Source organism: Schistocerca piceifrons, chromosome 1 (assembly GCF_021461385.2).
Source record: "Schistocerca piceifrons isolate TAMUIC-IGC-003096 chromosome 1, iqSchPice1.1, whole genome shotgun sequence".
NCBI classification, from domain to species: Eukaryota; Metazoa; Arthropoda; class Insecta; order Orthoptera; family Acrididae; genus Schistocerca; species Schistocerca piceifrons.
This window is the reverse complement of record NC_060138.1, coordinates 1064645768-1064661568: the sequence shown is the minus strand read 5'-3', so window position 1 is coordinate 1064661568 and position 15801 is coordinate 1064645768.

Here is a 15801-nt window from a genome sequence, read left to right as displayed (position 1 = left end):
AAACTTCTCTTCACGCGCTGCGGAGCACAGTCAGTAACACTAACCTATTCTGTTGCTGTCCGAGTCTGTGGCAAGATTAAACTCCCGGGCGCTGCGTTGCGTCAGTCCCAACCTCCGCCGCCGCTGCTGTTCTGTTACGAGGAACTTTGTCGCTTTCTATTATAGCGCGCCTTTGCCACGATACTGTTATGATGGACGCGCGGATAGTAGAGGAAGAGAAGAAGGACAAGAGGAACACAACACACAGCACGTCCTTTATGAAAGCTCAGTGGCGGACGCAGGAATACGAAACGCACGAGTATTAGGACAGCAGCTCACATCCTTTATTTTCATTTCGTAACTCCGTGCGACGATTCCCGTTAAGGCTGTGTGAGATGACACATAGTCGTTACGTCCATGCCAACCAGCATGGATCGTCCCTTGACTTCCTAAAAGAATTCGACTTGGTACCAAACAAACGCTTATTAACAAAGTACAATCCTATGGAGTACAGAACGAAAGTTTTCACTGTCTCGGGAAATCTTGCTACATAGGACGCAGCATGTTTTATTTACTTTATTTTTTTGAAATCTTGAATTGACTGCGATCGACAGATGTTGAAGTAACTCCATATGTGCGCCAGGGACGTGTGTTGGAATCCATGCTTTTCATGTTGTATCTTAATTAGCTGGTAGACAGTATTAATAGTAACCTCAGACTTTTCGCAGATGATGCAATTATCTTCTACGAAGCACCATATGAAAATAGATGCACAGATATTAAGTTAGACCTTGGTTACATTTAAAAGTGTTGCAAAGATTGATGACCAGGTATAAACGCAAAGAAATTTATAGCTGAGCATTTCACAGAACCCAAAACCATAGTATCTTATAATTAAGACATCAATAGGCCACATTTGGAATCAGTCAGCTCATACGAATACTGAGTGTAACGATTTGGAGGGATATGAAATACACTGACCAGAGTCCAGAGCCGGTTCAAGAATATTTTCCCACATAAGCGACATATTTGGCGTACATTTCTTCATTCCTTCCACCCTCCGCACGTAACATAGACATTAGTTGGCTTTGGGTTTCCCCTTGGGTTCCTGGTGAGACCTATGGAATAAATTTAAATTTGTCATCTTTTAAAATAAGTACGATACAGACAACACTCGGCGACAGAAATAAATGTCTTAATCTTATTCCAGTGTTAAATATTAACAGAAAAACAATTCGTTTCCATTTAAAGTAATTCCTGACTTATTTAAAAGTTTTCAGTGAAAGCAGAAAGAACTAAAACTATCGTATGGTTGTAGCTTCAATAAAAGTGAGCTATCTATTAAATGAGTGAAAAGAATGAAAATATAAAATGTCTCTTATTTTTGGTTTAATAATGGAACTTTATAATTTACAAAGTATTTCAATTTCCATCGGAAATACAAAAAAAATCATTTAATTTTACATTGACGTGCTAAATACGAGTCATTGTTTAGCTATGTAAGTTGTATTTTACATAATTACGAGGAAAATGTACCGCTAAGGGATAAAATTTCATAAAATTTGCCATAAAAGTAGTTGAAAATTGATAAGCCTGGTCAACATCTCTATGTATGCGAACGGAAGCGATAACACAAATCTCTGTGTAATGCAAAACAGAAATATTATATTAATAATCATGTGAGGACGACGCGTGCAACACATATTGTAACAAGCAGTGCTTTAGTTGGATGGGAACGGCTATCCAGGACTATTTATCCCAAGCTATGTCTACATAAATTTTATTGCAAGCAATAATCATGAAAATCGTTGAGTTTGCAAGGAAACGTCTGCTTTCCCACGATTACTGCCTACAACTACACTACAGCGATACTTGTGGCCCTAGTGTTGACTCAGTTTTCGTTGGAGAACGGAAACGGAGTTAGTATTGCATTTGCGAAGTGGCCCATGTCTGGTTAAAGAATAAGTGACTTTACTTTTATATCGTCTTCTTATTTTGCCATCATGAGTTTAATGAGTTCGCTGAAGAAAAGACCAACCAACCACAGAAGAACAGATGAACAGTTAACAAAAAGCAGTTTTTTAACAACTTAAAAACTTGATACTGAAAATCAGTGTTCAATACCTGTGGCTGACGATGATGCAAGTGATGCAAATGTGATGACTTGTGAATCTTCGGATTTACCTGAATGTTAGAGCGAAGAACAACACAAATGGTTCACTTCTGAAAATTCATGATTTGAAGTGAAAAATATCGAGGATGTCGTGTTTGTCCTGACATCATTGCATTTTGGTATGAAAATACAAAGGGGCGCCGTCATTAAATTTTCAGAGGAATGGATGGAATGTACGGTTAACAGCAATTGTGACAACAAAGTGACGAACAGTTTAGTTTGAGGGAAAAAATTCATATACACAAGATTTCAGCTTTCCATAGAGCTTTTGAGTGGAAAACTGAATGTAACAACAAAAGAATTCACACTGTAGACAAAATGAATGCTAAACATTTAGAAATTACTGTTTGAGACTTTCCCGACGTAATAACTACTTCATTGGTTCACGGGCGTCGCGTCGGATAATGTTGTGGAAGCTGCACAATATTTTAATGTTTTCTTACTCTATGATTCTTCTACTACGACATTATAGCCCCACCCCTTGTCGCCTGCTCTTTCCTAGCGAGCCAGCGTATAATTTCGCGAGCCACTGCGGCAAAACACTTGAAGATGACGAGCAGGTTTCGTTGAAATATTGTATAGCTTCCACATTATCCGACATTTACAGGGTGATTCACGAAGGTATGCAAATATTTTAATACGTTATGCAAATATTTTAATATGTTATTCTACAAGTAAAACTAAAGAAAACAGTTCGTATAAACATAGGTTCGCAAATGTTTAGTTACGAAGTTACGGCTAATAAAATATTTTGCCTTCGCTAATATGAAGCAATCACAAAACTGTAAAAGGTTAAAGTAAAGCACAATTTCCATTTCTTTATTGTTATTGGTCTGGTGAATCTAATAAAACATGTCCCAGACATGTATCTGCAGTTCCTTTCCATAACATCGAGAGAAGTTACACTGGTTGACTAAAACTGAACCATCAGTCTCGGCAGGCTGGAGTTGTCGCCCGATGGTGTCCCATACGTGCTCGATTGGAGACATAACTGGTGATCGATCAGGCAATGCAACATGTCGACACTGTGTAGAGCGTGTTGCGTTACAACAGCAATATGTGGGCGACCAGTATCCCGTTGGAAAACACACCCTGAATTACTGTTCATGAATGACAGCCAATATGTGGAATCACTAGATTGACGTAGAAATTTGCAGTCGGGTGTGTGGGATAGCCACGACAGTGCTCTTGCTGCCATATTTAATCACACCCCAGACCACAGCTCCAGGTGTAGTTTCACTGTATCTAGCCCGCAGATAGGTTGGTTGCAGGCCCTCAGTTGACTCTCTTCTATCCAACATACGGTCATCACTGGCGTCGAGGCGGAACCGGCTTTCGTTAGAAAACTCAACAGACCTCCACCCTACCCTTCAATGAACTCTCGCTTGACATCACTGATGTCGCAAATGGCGGTAGTTTGGGGTCAGTGGAATGTGCGCTAGAGGATGTCTCCTTCGGAGCTACCCTTGAAGAAACCGATTTATAACGGTTCGTTGTGTTGCTATAGTGCCAATTGCCGCTCAAATTGCTACTGCAAGTGCAGTACAATGGGTCAGAGCTATACGCCGAACGCGATGGTCTTCCCGCTTGGTTGTGGCAAATGGCCGTCTGGTGCCCATCTTATTGCGACTGTACATTCTCGTGGCAACCGCTGCCAGCAATCATGTAGAGTGGCTACATTCTTGCCAAGTCTTTCTGCAATATCGCAGAAGAAACATCCAACTCCTCTTGGTCTCATTAAACGACACCATTCAAATCAAGTTAAGTCTTTGTCGCCTTAAAGGCATTTTTGACTAACATCGACTCACCAGGTCCACTCGAACGCTCATGACAGTTACAGCGTGTATTTAAAGCAAACTTGATTTGCACCCCACAGTGGCGCTACTGGCGTCACTCTTACGTGACTGGCACGAGATTTGAAGAGACATCATCTTTCAGATGTGGAAACATGCCTACCAAATTTTGTTTATGTCGCACAACTTCCACTTGGTGTTGCGATTTTTGTTTCGTCAGTGCATTTATTGCGGCACTTTCGCGCTGTAACGATTGCTCTATGGGAACAACTGCGTTAGAGGTGAGTTCCCATAAACGTTTTATTCCAACTAAAGCAATGATGACTTGTATCGTATCGAAGTACTATCGTATTTCTTTTTAAGGCGGGACATGGGTGATATACTACTGGCTATTAAAATTGCTACACCACGAAGATGAGGTGCTACAGACGCGAAATTTAACCGACAGGAAGAAGATGCTGTGATATGCAAATGATTAGCTTTTCAGAGCATTCACACAAGGTTGGCGCCGGTGGCGACGCCTACAACGTGCTGACATGAGGAAAGTTTCCAACCGATTTCTCATACACAAACAGCAATAGACCGGCGTTGCATGGTGAAACGCTGTTGTGATGCCTCGTGTAAAGAGGCATCACAAAGTCGTTTCCGACTTTGATAAAGGTCGGATTGTAGCCTATCGCGATTGCGGTTTATCGTATCGCGACATTCTGCTCGCGTTGGTCGAGATCCAATGACTGTTAGCAGAATATGGAATCGGTGGGTTCAGGAGGGTAATACGGAACGCCGTGCTGGACCCCAACGGCCTCGTATCACTAGCAGTCGAGATGATAGGCATCTTATCCGCATGGCTGTAACGGATCGTGCAGCCACGTCTCGATCCCTGAGTCAACAGATGGGGACGTTTGCAAGACAACAACCATCTACACGAACAGTTCGACGACGTTTGCAGCAGCATGGACTATCAGCTCGGAGACCATGGTTGCGGTTACCCTTGACGCTGCATCACAGACAGGAGCGCCTGCGATGGTGTACTCAACGACGAACCTGAGTGCACGAATGGCAAAACATAATTTTTTTTGGATGAATCCAGGTTGTGTTTACAGCATCATGATGGTCGCATCCGTGTTTGGCGACATCGCAGTAAACGCACATTGGAAGCGTGTATTCGTCATCGCCATACTGGCGTATCACCCGGCGTGATGGTATGGGATGCCATTGGTTACACGTCTCGGTCACTTCTTGTTCGCATTGACGGCAGTTTGAACAGTGGGCGTTACATTTCAGATGTGTTACGACCCGTGGCTCCACTCTTCATTCGATCCCTGCGAAACCCTACATTTCAGCAGGATAATGCACGACCGCATGTTGCAGGTCCTGTACGGGTCTTTCTGGATACAGTAAATGTTCGACTGCCGCCCTGGCCAGCACATTCTCCAGATCCCTCACTCACTGAAAACGTCTGGTCAATGGTGGCCTAGCAACTGGTTCGTCACAATACGCCAGTCATTACTCTTGATGAACTGTGGTATCGTGTTGAAACTGCATGGGCAGCTGTACCTGTACGCGCCATCCAGCTCTGCTTGACTCAATGCCCAGGCGTATCAAGCCTGTTATTACGGCCAAAAGTGGTTGTTCTGGGTACTGATTTCTCAGGATTTATGCACCCAAATTGCGTGAAAATGTAATGACATGTCCATTCTAGCATAATATATTTATCCAATGAATAGCCCTTTATCATCTGCATTTCTTCTTGGTGTAGCAATTTTAAAGGCCAGCAGTGCATTTTAGCTTAGTTAGATGCGGACTTGATCGAAAAGTTTACATTTTAAATACATTTGTACTAACTAGAAGAATACGTCTTATTGAATTCAGTGGCGACTCGTAACTACACATTTGAGGACTCATGTTTACTGGTAAATTTTTGCTTATACTATCGTTTGTTCCACCCATGTCAGTTTACGTTATTAATTGTGATGCACTTCGAGTATAGATTTTGCGCTTCGGCGCCTCTCTCAACATGGTGCCCTAAGCCGCTGCTTGCGTCGCTTGGGCCTTAAACTGGTACTGGCTGTCATAGATAAGCAGGTGGCAGACTTTGGTTAATGGGCGAGATATTGAGAAAATGTAATCAGTCTACGCAGAAGAGTGTTTACAAAATACTTCTGCATGCCATCTCAGAATACTGCCGAAGTGCGCTGGACCCCAGATAGGACTAATAAGGGACATTGAATATGTTCGAAGAAGGGTTGCACGAATGGTTACAAGTTTATTTGATTCACAGGAGAGCATCATGCAAATGCTGAAAACCTGATTTCGCAGCCATTTGAATATAGAGTGTCTAACAATACCTCGGGAGTTCGAGTCTCGGTCGGGCACACAGTTTTAATCTGCCAGGAAGTTTCATATCAGCGCACACTCCGCTGCAGGGTGAAAATCTCATTCTGGAAACATCCCCCAGGCTGTGGCTAAGCCATGTCTCCGCAATATCCTTTCTTTCAGGAGTGCTAGTTCTGCAAGGTTCACAGGAGAGCTTCTGTAAAGTTTGGAAGGTAGGAGACGAGATACTGGCAGAAGTAAAGCTGTGAGTACGGGGCGTGAGTCGTGCTTCGGTAGCTCAGTCGGCAACTCCGCCTGCAGCTTCTGTACAGTGAGTTAACTGCGGAAGCTGTTGCCGGTCCCAAGCCCGGATAAAGGAGGAGGGTTGGCCATTAAAGAAAGCTGTAAAAGGGAAAAACTGAGTGGAAGGATCAACCACTGACCTTTAACAGGATGTCGTGCGACGTCGGCAACGACCAAACCCAACGACCAATATCGAAAAAAAAAAAAAAAAAAAAAAAAAAAAAAAAAGTCGGTAGAGCACTTGCCCGCGAAAGGCAAAGGTCCCGAGTTCGAGTCTCGGTCGGGCACACAGTTTTAATCTGCCAGGAAGTTTCATATCAGCGCAAACTCCGCTGCAGAGTGAAAATCTCATTCTGGAAACATCCCCCAGGCTGTGGCTAAGCCATGTCTCCGCAATATCCTTTCTTTCAGGAGTGCTAGTTCTGCAAGGTTCGCAGGAGAGCTTCTGTAAAGTTTGGAAGGTAGGAGACGAGGTACTGGCAGAAGTAAAGCTGTGAGTACCGGGCGTGAGTCGTGCTTCGGTAGCTCAGTTGGTAGAGCACTTGCGCGCGAAAGGCAAAGGTCCCGAGTTCGAGTCTCGGTCGGGCACACAGTTTTAATCTGCCAGTAAGTTTCATATCAGCGCACACTCCGCTGCAGAGTGAAAATCTCATTCTGAATACCATCACTTGCAAAGTAGGTTAGAAATCACATTAGTAATGTTGCTCACGCAGAATATATTCGCTTTATCGGGCAGCAACAAAGTTGTTGACTGTGGATGGTATCTTCAGAATGGAAATAATGAAGTCACTGTAAAAAAGTCATTAATTTTGGCACTTATTTTGAATGGATTCCCACGTAGATTTCGTCGAAGTTGTTATGACTCATCTTGTTGATTCTAGGGTGATTCCACTTTGACTGCTAGAAGATCCAGATCTGTATTTTAGCAATATTTGAAGACCTAACAAATTCGTTTTTCAGGAAATTCTTAATGATCAAACAATCCCAGATCAGAACAATGGTATGGTACAAATAATTTTTGACTTGGTGTTCACGATCCACATTTTTATTAAACTTCTTGTAAATTCATATATACTTCTTAAGAAAACAGTTCTGATCAATCTTCATATATTTAATTTCCACTTTAACCAAACACAAGACTTGACTGCTCTTTTACAAAGCGAAATAACAACCTAACTTCTGCAAAGTGAAACAAAGACTGCTCTGTGCGCATTCGCGCCAAAACGGTTACAAGTAAGTCAAAGATTATGACAGTCTCACAGAAATGAATACACACAAGAACCATATCACTGTAATAGATCGATACATTGGAGTACCTATACATTAATAAAACGAAATGTGAATATTGTCACAAAAATATGTCTGTTACTTCGCAGAAAAGTAGTACGATATTACTGGTATCGAGAACTGGGGTTGGAGTGCCGTATCGGTCACGTAAATAAAGAACCATTACTAGTGACCAACGTTTGATCATGGTTCTAAGGGAGATGGCCAACATCTAACAATGATTTTAAGCGAGGTTTATGGAAGATTCAATCACAATAAATTCCAACTACACAACTACATCGCATGTGTGACAATGGGGACATAAACATAAAAAAAAAACTGGCACGCTTTGCTAATATTTAGTCTATTAAGTCGTACGGTATCTTATTTTTGGGGTAACTCAACAAACCGAGAGAACATTTAGAGTACAAAAGCGTGTAATAAAACTCAACTGAGGTGTAAACCCAGAAATGAGTATTACACTCAAGGATTCTATATACGTTTATCATACATGGTGTTCGACAAGGAATGATCAGTTTCAAGAATAGGACGCGAACGATAATTCGAAGCAAAAAAGGATAGTAAACACGGGCTCTAAAATGCATAAAGCTATGAGCTTCGGTGCTGTCAAACAAATTTCATCTACTGCAAGTACTTTGCTCTCCATATTTTGATAGGTAGTAGTATGGACCAAAACAAGAAGAAATATCCAGTTAACAAGGGTTCCAAAATGCATACCCTAAGAACTATGACCACCTGCCCACAGGAAAAAATATGCTTCACAGCAGCGAAGATGAATCTCTTCAAGTATCCATTTCAGAGTCCTTGTTTACTAGCCTTTTTAGCTTCGAGCAGTCGTTCCTGCCATATTCTTGATTATTGATCATTCCTCCTGTGACACCCTGTTTTATATTTTCTGACTTGTTACATACCTGCGAGGATCCCCTCATATGTGGGTCTATGGAATGAAAAATGAGTCTAATCTAATCCGAACAAAATAATTTTTATTATATATTACACAAATATATGCATAATAAAATTTAACTAGTAACCACCGAGTACATTACGTGTATTCTGCAAGTACTTATTTAAATCTACAAAGTAGAGTTATGGGAAACACCCTTCCGTAATTTATTCCCACAAGCCATACCTCTGTAGCTGTACTATATTTGACAGTACGAAAAGCTGTTGTTAGCTCACCTGCCCCGTTTTGAATATCACTGCTGCTGTTACCGAAATATCAATAGTACCTCACGGGATTAATAACTATTTCAGTGATCACTGACGAAATATACGGCAGAAGCAGGCGATCAGTAATGGAACCGGTAGAATTAAAAAATTCTGCTGTAATACGGGAGATCCTGGGAAATATGTGAGAGTTGGTCACCCTACTTGAAGTGATGCCAATTATCTCACGAGAGCCTACTTACAAAGTTTGAAATACCAGTAATGAGGAGTCTATGTGCTTCCTATAATCTCCTCCGTATTGCCCTCACATTGATCGAGAAGACAAGATAAGACAGCGAGCACGGAAAGGCATTTGTCGAGTTATTGTTTCCACGCACTACACGCGGATGGAGCAGGAAGAAAGGTCATGCTGTGGGAAATGCTCCTATGCCGTGCACTGGACTGTAGTTTGCAGAGAATGGATTTCGATACATGTTAGATATCCTTCCTCCCACTGACTACATACCTATCATTTATAGAATGTGAATACAACATTTGGGGGCTTCACACCATATTGTGTTTTCAAAACAAGAGATCATTAAAGCCCGTACTGCAGTTTATAAGCCGGCCGCGGTGGTCTAGCGGTTCTAGGCGCTCAGTCCGGAACCGCGGGACTGCTACGGTCGCAGGTTCGAATCCTGCCTCGGGCATGGATGTGTGTGCTGTCCTTGGATTAGTTAGGTTTAATTAATTCTAAGTTCTAGGCGACTGATGACCTCAGAAGTTAAGTCGCATAGTGCTCAGAGCCATTTGAACCATTTTTTTTTTTTTTTTTTGCAGTTTATATGTGTGTGAAATCTTATGGGACTTAACTGCTAAGGTCATCAGTCCCTAAGCTTACACACTACTTAACCTAAATTATCCTAAACACAAACACACACACCCATGCCCGAGGGAGGACTCGAACCTCCGCCGGGACCAGCCGTACTGCAGTTTGCACAGACTTTAAAGTATTAACTTAATGTACCGGCCTGGTAACAATTTTCTGGATCTTGAGTCGACAGCTATACACATTCCTTAGATTTATTACATTTGGGATTATTATTAGAAAAAGTGGATCAATTTGGAGAGAATTGTGTCTCGAGAAACGATTTCTTATCTCTCGACCTCATTTTTCTGTTTGTTGACTTGTTGACAGCGAAGATAACGTCACTGTTGACTCAACTTTTGGTATCGGGCGAAGTAGAGCGGTGGAAGATATCGGACATTCGGGAGAACAGCGGTTCAAATCCGTCAGCCTCACCGTTGACGGAATGTTAAGTACTGACCTTCATACCTTCCTTTTTTCGTTAAAAATACTTTCATACTACACAAGATTTACATCTTCTCCAGCGTGAAGTTCTGTGCTGTATTTCCTGTCCATGACATTAATGAGCCACAACGTTATGATCGTCAATATACACTGACGGAAAAAGATCGAAACACCAAGAAGAAGTTGTGCAACATAAACGGAAGTTTTTACATCTGAAAGATGACGTTTATCAAGTTTCTCACCAGGCTCGTAAGATTGGTGCTAGTAGCGCCCACTATGAGGATGCAAATCAGGTTTACTTTATATACACGCTGTAACGGTCGTATGCGTTAGTTACCTTAGAGATTGGACGTGGTGAGTTGATGTTAGTCAAGAATGCCCGCAAGGCGACAAAAACTCCATTGTCCACAGCTCACAGACAAGGAACCCCTTGAGTGCGAAGTCGCTAGTTCAATCTTTAGTAAGGCTAATTTGAATGTGTTGTGTTAACAATTATGACAGGAAACATATTAGCTGCTAATGACTCAGGATGTGCATCAAGAGGGCGACAGAAAATGAGTATCCAGGAGGTGCAGACAACAGCCTTCTGTGGGATGTATGCATCACACTTCACAAAATGGACGTCGTCGAGATTCAAGATATGTTCAAAACAAGCTACGAACTTGCACCATGAACACTGAGTGAAAAATGGAGTGCTACAGTGATCACAAAGTTTCGCACAATCAAGATCGAAGCCCAAATCCTTGGAAGCTGTAGACAGTGCATGACGTTCATCTAGTTCTCCCACCACTCTTAAAGAATGCATATAGAATCATATTGGTGTAACGGAATGATGAGAGCTGATGAAATGTGATAGCACGCAGCCGAATGCTAAACAGCGAGTGAAACTGGCTAGCCTATAAGGAATAGCTACAGATAGCGCAATAAAATGTTTTATAAGCATGGAAGAAACATACAGTACATCCAGAGGCTGAAATTGTCCAGTGGTTCTAGGTGGTATGAACTGAAATGTCACACGATTTTCAGGAGAGATAGTTTACTCTAAAGGATTATGATTTTTATACGCAGGGAATGAAGAAAACGCGTTATTTTGATCATCTATTGGCCAAAAGCAGTGCTCATACCACAGTTGTAGTTCTCGTACGACCATTTTCTCACTCTCGCTTGCTGTAAGATAACTATTCCCTACTGCCCTTACAAGATCATGCACGACGGAAAGAACCGTAGGCGGCAGTGCACCTTCAGCTTCTTGCAGCACAATTAAATAACTTCTCAGCCTATTTACCATCCAGATTAAGAGTCGGCATAATTGTACACGAATGCATTAAGGCTTTGATGTTGATCTTGATACAACTTTGCCGGCCGAAGTGGCCGTGCGGTTAAAGGCGCTGCAGTCTGGAACCGCAAGACCGCTACGGTCGCAGGTTCGAATCCTGCCTCGGGCATGGATGTTTGTGGTGTCCTTAGGTTAGTTAGGTTTAACTAGTTCTAAATTATAGGGGACTGATGACCTCAGAAGTTGAGTCCCATAGTGCTCAGAGCCATTTGAACCAGCCATACAACTTTCTTGGTATCTCTAATTTCCAGCCTTCCTTTCATATGCATTTCCTCTTCAAGTCCCTATGGGTTGGAATTGAAAACAAATTCTCCACCGAAAGATGGGATAAATTCATTTATCCCATTTAAAAATTTTCGGGCCGATTCAGCTGTTTCCCGAGGATTGCCAAGTTGACCCTGTGTTTGAAATTTCGTGATCTTACGTCTTCCAATTCTGTACCACTCTTTGAAGTTATGCAAAAATTCACTGCTTCCCTTGAAATCACTGCAATCCATGCCGCACGCCGTTGGGTGTGCATAACGTAGCAGGCCACCATCATGCACATACTGTAAATTGTATCGAGCGTCCTCGAAAAGCGGAAACATCAGTTTCTGCAACAAGTGCGCCTTGTCCTCCCTTGAGTATCCGTAGTTGTTCTTATGGTGCGGCTGACCTGGTCATTGTTTTTCTTCTATGCTGCGGATGATCATCCTTGTACGTAATTATGTTTAGTATCCACTCCCTGGACAACGATTGCTCTTTACTACGTATCACTGGAGACGGGATTTGTACCTCTCTGTCCGACAAGCATCATGAATTACATGGCTCGACAGCTGTTTCAGTACCATTTTCACTTGTTAAGCACGTATCGTCAGTACTGTACTCCGCATGTACATTGTTTGCACAGTCGAGTGTATACGACACCACACATTCCACTGACTCATCTTGCAGAAACGCTAATATATCATCTGCCACTTGTTTCCCACACTGCGAAATTCCTTGTGTTCCTTTCAGACAAAAGGTCAACTTCGACAACTGTTGTTGTAGATATAATGCAATGTTTGCTTCGTTTATCGTTGCCGTTGCTCTGCCTTGTATCTACACCACTGTCACTGTAGCACTGTTGAGAGTTACTCGTCAACTAGGCAGTTCAACTACGCTCCGTAGCCTAATGCAGTGCTTATCATTGGATACCTCCTGTCGCCATTAACAGCCGATATTGTGGTTGCGTGATAGACAATATGTGGTGTGTCGAATGCCGTAAACGTAATTGGCCTTTCGTGACTTCGCACTCAAGGGGTTCCTTGCGAGTTTGACCGATATTGTGTAGTATGTCCACGAGAAGCTGGATGTTCCTTCTACTATATTGCAGAAAGACTTGGCAGGGATGTAGCCCCTGTACATGACTTGTTGCTGTGGTAGTTACGAAAACGTGCGGTCGTTTTAAGATGACCTGGCACTACTGAGAGTGAAGAACGTGTTCGGAGTATGGCTCTGGCGCATTCTATTGCAACTGCAGCAGCAATTTGAGCAGCAGTTCGCACCGCAGTAACACAACGAACTGTTACAAATCGGTTACTTCAAGGACAGCTCCGAACGAGACGCCCTGTAGCGTGCATTCCATTGACCCAAATCACTGCCATTTTGTGACTTAAGTGATGTCAAGCGAGAGCTCATTGGAGGGCACCATGGAGGTCTGTTATATTTTCTGATGAAAGCTGGTTCTGCCTCGGTGCCACTGTTGATTGACAGTGCAAGATTAATATAAGCACGAGGTAAACCATTGCATTTGTGAAATGGTGGTACACTGATCAACGGTGTAACAGCCAGAAAGTAGAATGCAAGCTTGCAAACGTGCATGCTTTATGTTGTACATGTGTCATATGTAAGTCTGTAGGATGGAACTCAATGCCTTTTGCATCTGGTCGGCCAGTACAGGGACGGTTAATGCTGTTTGTGGATGACGCTGGAGTTGTCGTCCAATAATGTCCATGTGTACACAACTGAAGGCAGCTCTGATGGGCAGGCCAAGGCAACAAATGGTTCAAATGGCTCTAAGCACTATGGGACTTAACATCTGAGGTCACCAGTCCCCTAGACTTAGAACTACTTAAACCTAACTAACCTAAGGACATCACACACATCCATGCCCGAGGCAGGATTAGAACCTGCGACCGTAGCAGCTGCGTGGTTTCGGACTGAAGCGGCTAGAACCGCTGGACCTCAGCGGCCGGCGCCTAGGCAACATGTCGACTCTTGTAGAGCATGTTGGGTTACAACAGCGTTGTGTAGGCGAGCGTTATCCTGTCAGAAAACACCCCCTGAATGCCGTTCATGATTGGCTGCACAACAGGTCGAATCACCAGATTGACGCACAGATTTTCAGTCAGGGTGTGTGGGATAACCACGAGAGTGCTCTTGGTGTCGTACGAAATCGCATCCCAGACCATAACGTCAGGTGTAGGTCCAGTGTGTCTATCACACAGATAAGTTGGCTGCAGGCCCTCAAATGGACTCCTTCTAACCAAAACACGAGAGTCACAGGCACCGAGGTGGAACCAGCTTTCATCAGAAAACACAACAGACCTCCACCCTGTCCTCCAACGAGCTCTCGATTGACAGCACTGAAGTCGCAAATGGCCATGGTTTGAGATTAGCGGAATCAGGCTACAGGATGTCTAACTAGGAGCTGTCCTTGAAGTAATCCAGTTGCAACAGTTCGTTGTAAATGCAGAATGATGTTCCAAAGTCCTACATCGGAGACCATGGCCTTCCCTCCCTGTAGTGCAACTGCCCACCCGGTGCCCGGTCTTCTTCTCGTACATTCTCGTGACCACTGCTGCGTGCAATCATGTACAAAATGGCTCTGAGCACTATGGGATTTAACATCTTAGGTCATCAGTCCCCTAGAACTTAGAACTACTTAAACCTAACTAACCTAAGGACATCACACACATCCATGCCCGAGGCAGGATTCGAACCTGCGACCGTAGCAGTCCTGCGGTTCCGGACTGCAGCGCTAGAACCGCACGACCACCGCGGCCGGCACAATCATGTACAGTTGCTACGCTGAAGACATTCTTGAGTAACATGAACGCGTCACGTAAAATCTCCAAGATAACTAACGCTCGCGATCATTACAGCGGGTATTTAAAGCAAACCTGATTTGCATCCTCATACTGGCGCTACTAGCGCCACTCTTATACGAGTGCTGCTAAATTTGAATAAACATCATCTTTCGGATGTAGAGACACGTCTACCAACTTTCGTTTACGCCGCAGAAATCCATCTTGGTGTTGCGATTTTTTTCCCGTCAGGTATATAGTTCCAGAGACGTTTTCAAGTCTCAGGCATCTCTGATGTATACAGGTTGTCTCAGATCTTTTGGGTCAAATTGAAACAGGTGGTAGTGAGTCCACAGCTGTTTATATTGAGATAGGCAATCAGGAGTCGGCAATGAATAGTTATTGTGTTCTGGAAACACACAGTGTACATCGCATAGCAACAGTGTAGCTCGTAGTACTGTTCAAAGCGACGATTGCGAGCTTCAATGCATATATTGCAATGACGCACACCGCTCTGCCACACTCTACCGTAGATCCTGGGTGTCTGTCGAACACTGGAACATGCAGCAGGTGATAAACAGCCTACATCCCTAACCACCAAACAGACATACTGTACGCAACCTAGCTTATAGAAAGTGATGACAGCATTCATGACACTGGCGCAATAATCTTTGCCACATGCACACCACTATCTCTGGTATCAGTTGTCCATCGTATCATGTAACTTGTAATGGTCCATGGTGTGGTGTGTTACTGTGTGCTCTACCAGAGACTGAACGTTACTCGTCACCAGAGCTGGCAGCCAAGCACTTAATGCATGGTGCAACAGGACGTGGTGCTTATAAAGCAGCAAAAATGTACAGAGATTGCTTTCCCAATTGGTCCCATCATAACTGGAAGAAGTTTGTTTCCATGGTTACCAGCTTACACTACAGAGAGCCAGCCAAGGTTACAGCCAAATATATGTCTGAATGTCATACTGCGAGGAGACGGTGTTGGATCATGTGACTAACCACCAGCAATAAGAACCCATCAATCATCAACTTGCCCATGAAATGCACACTTCAAAATATACAATGTGGTGGAACAGATATTACTCCCCAATCATA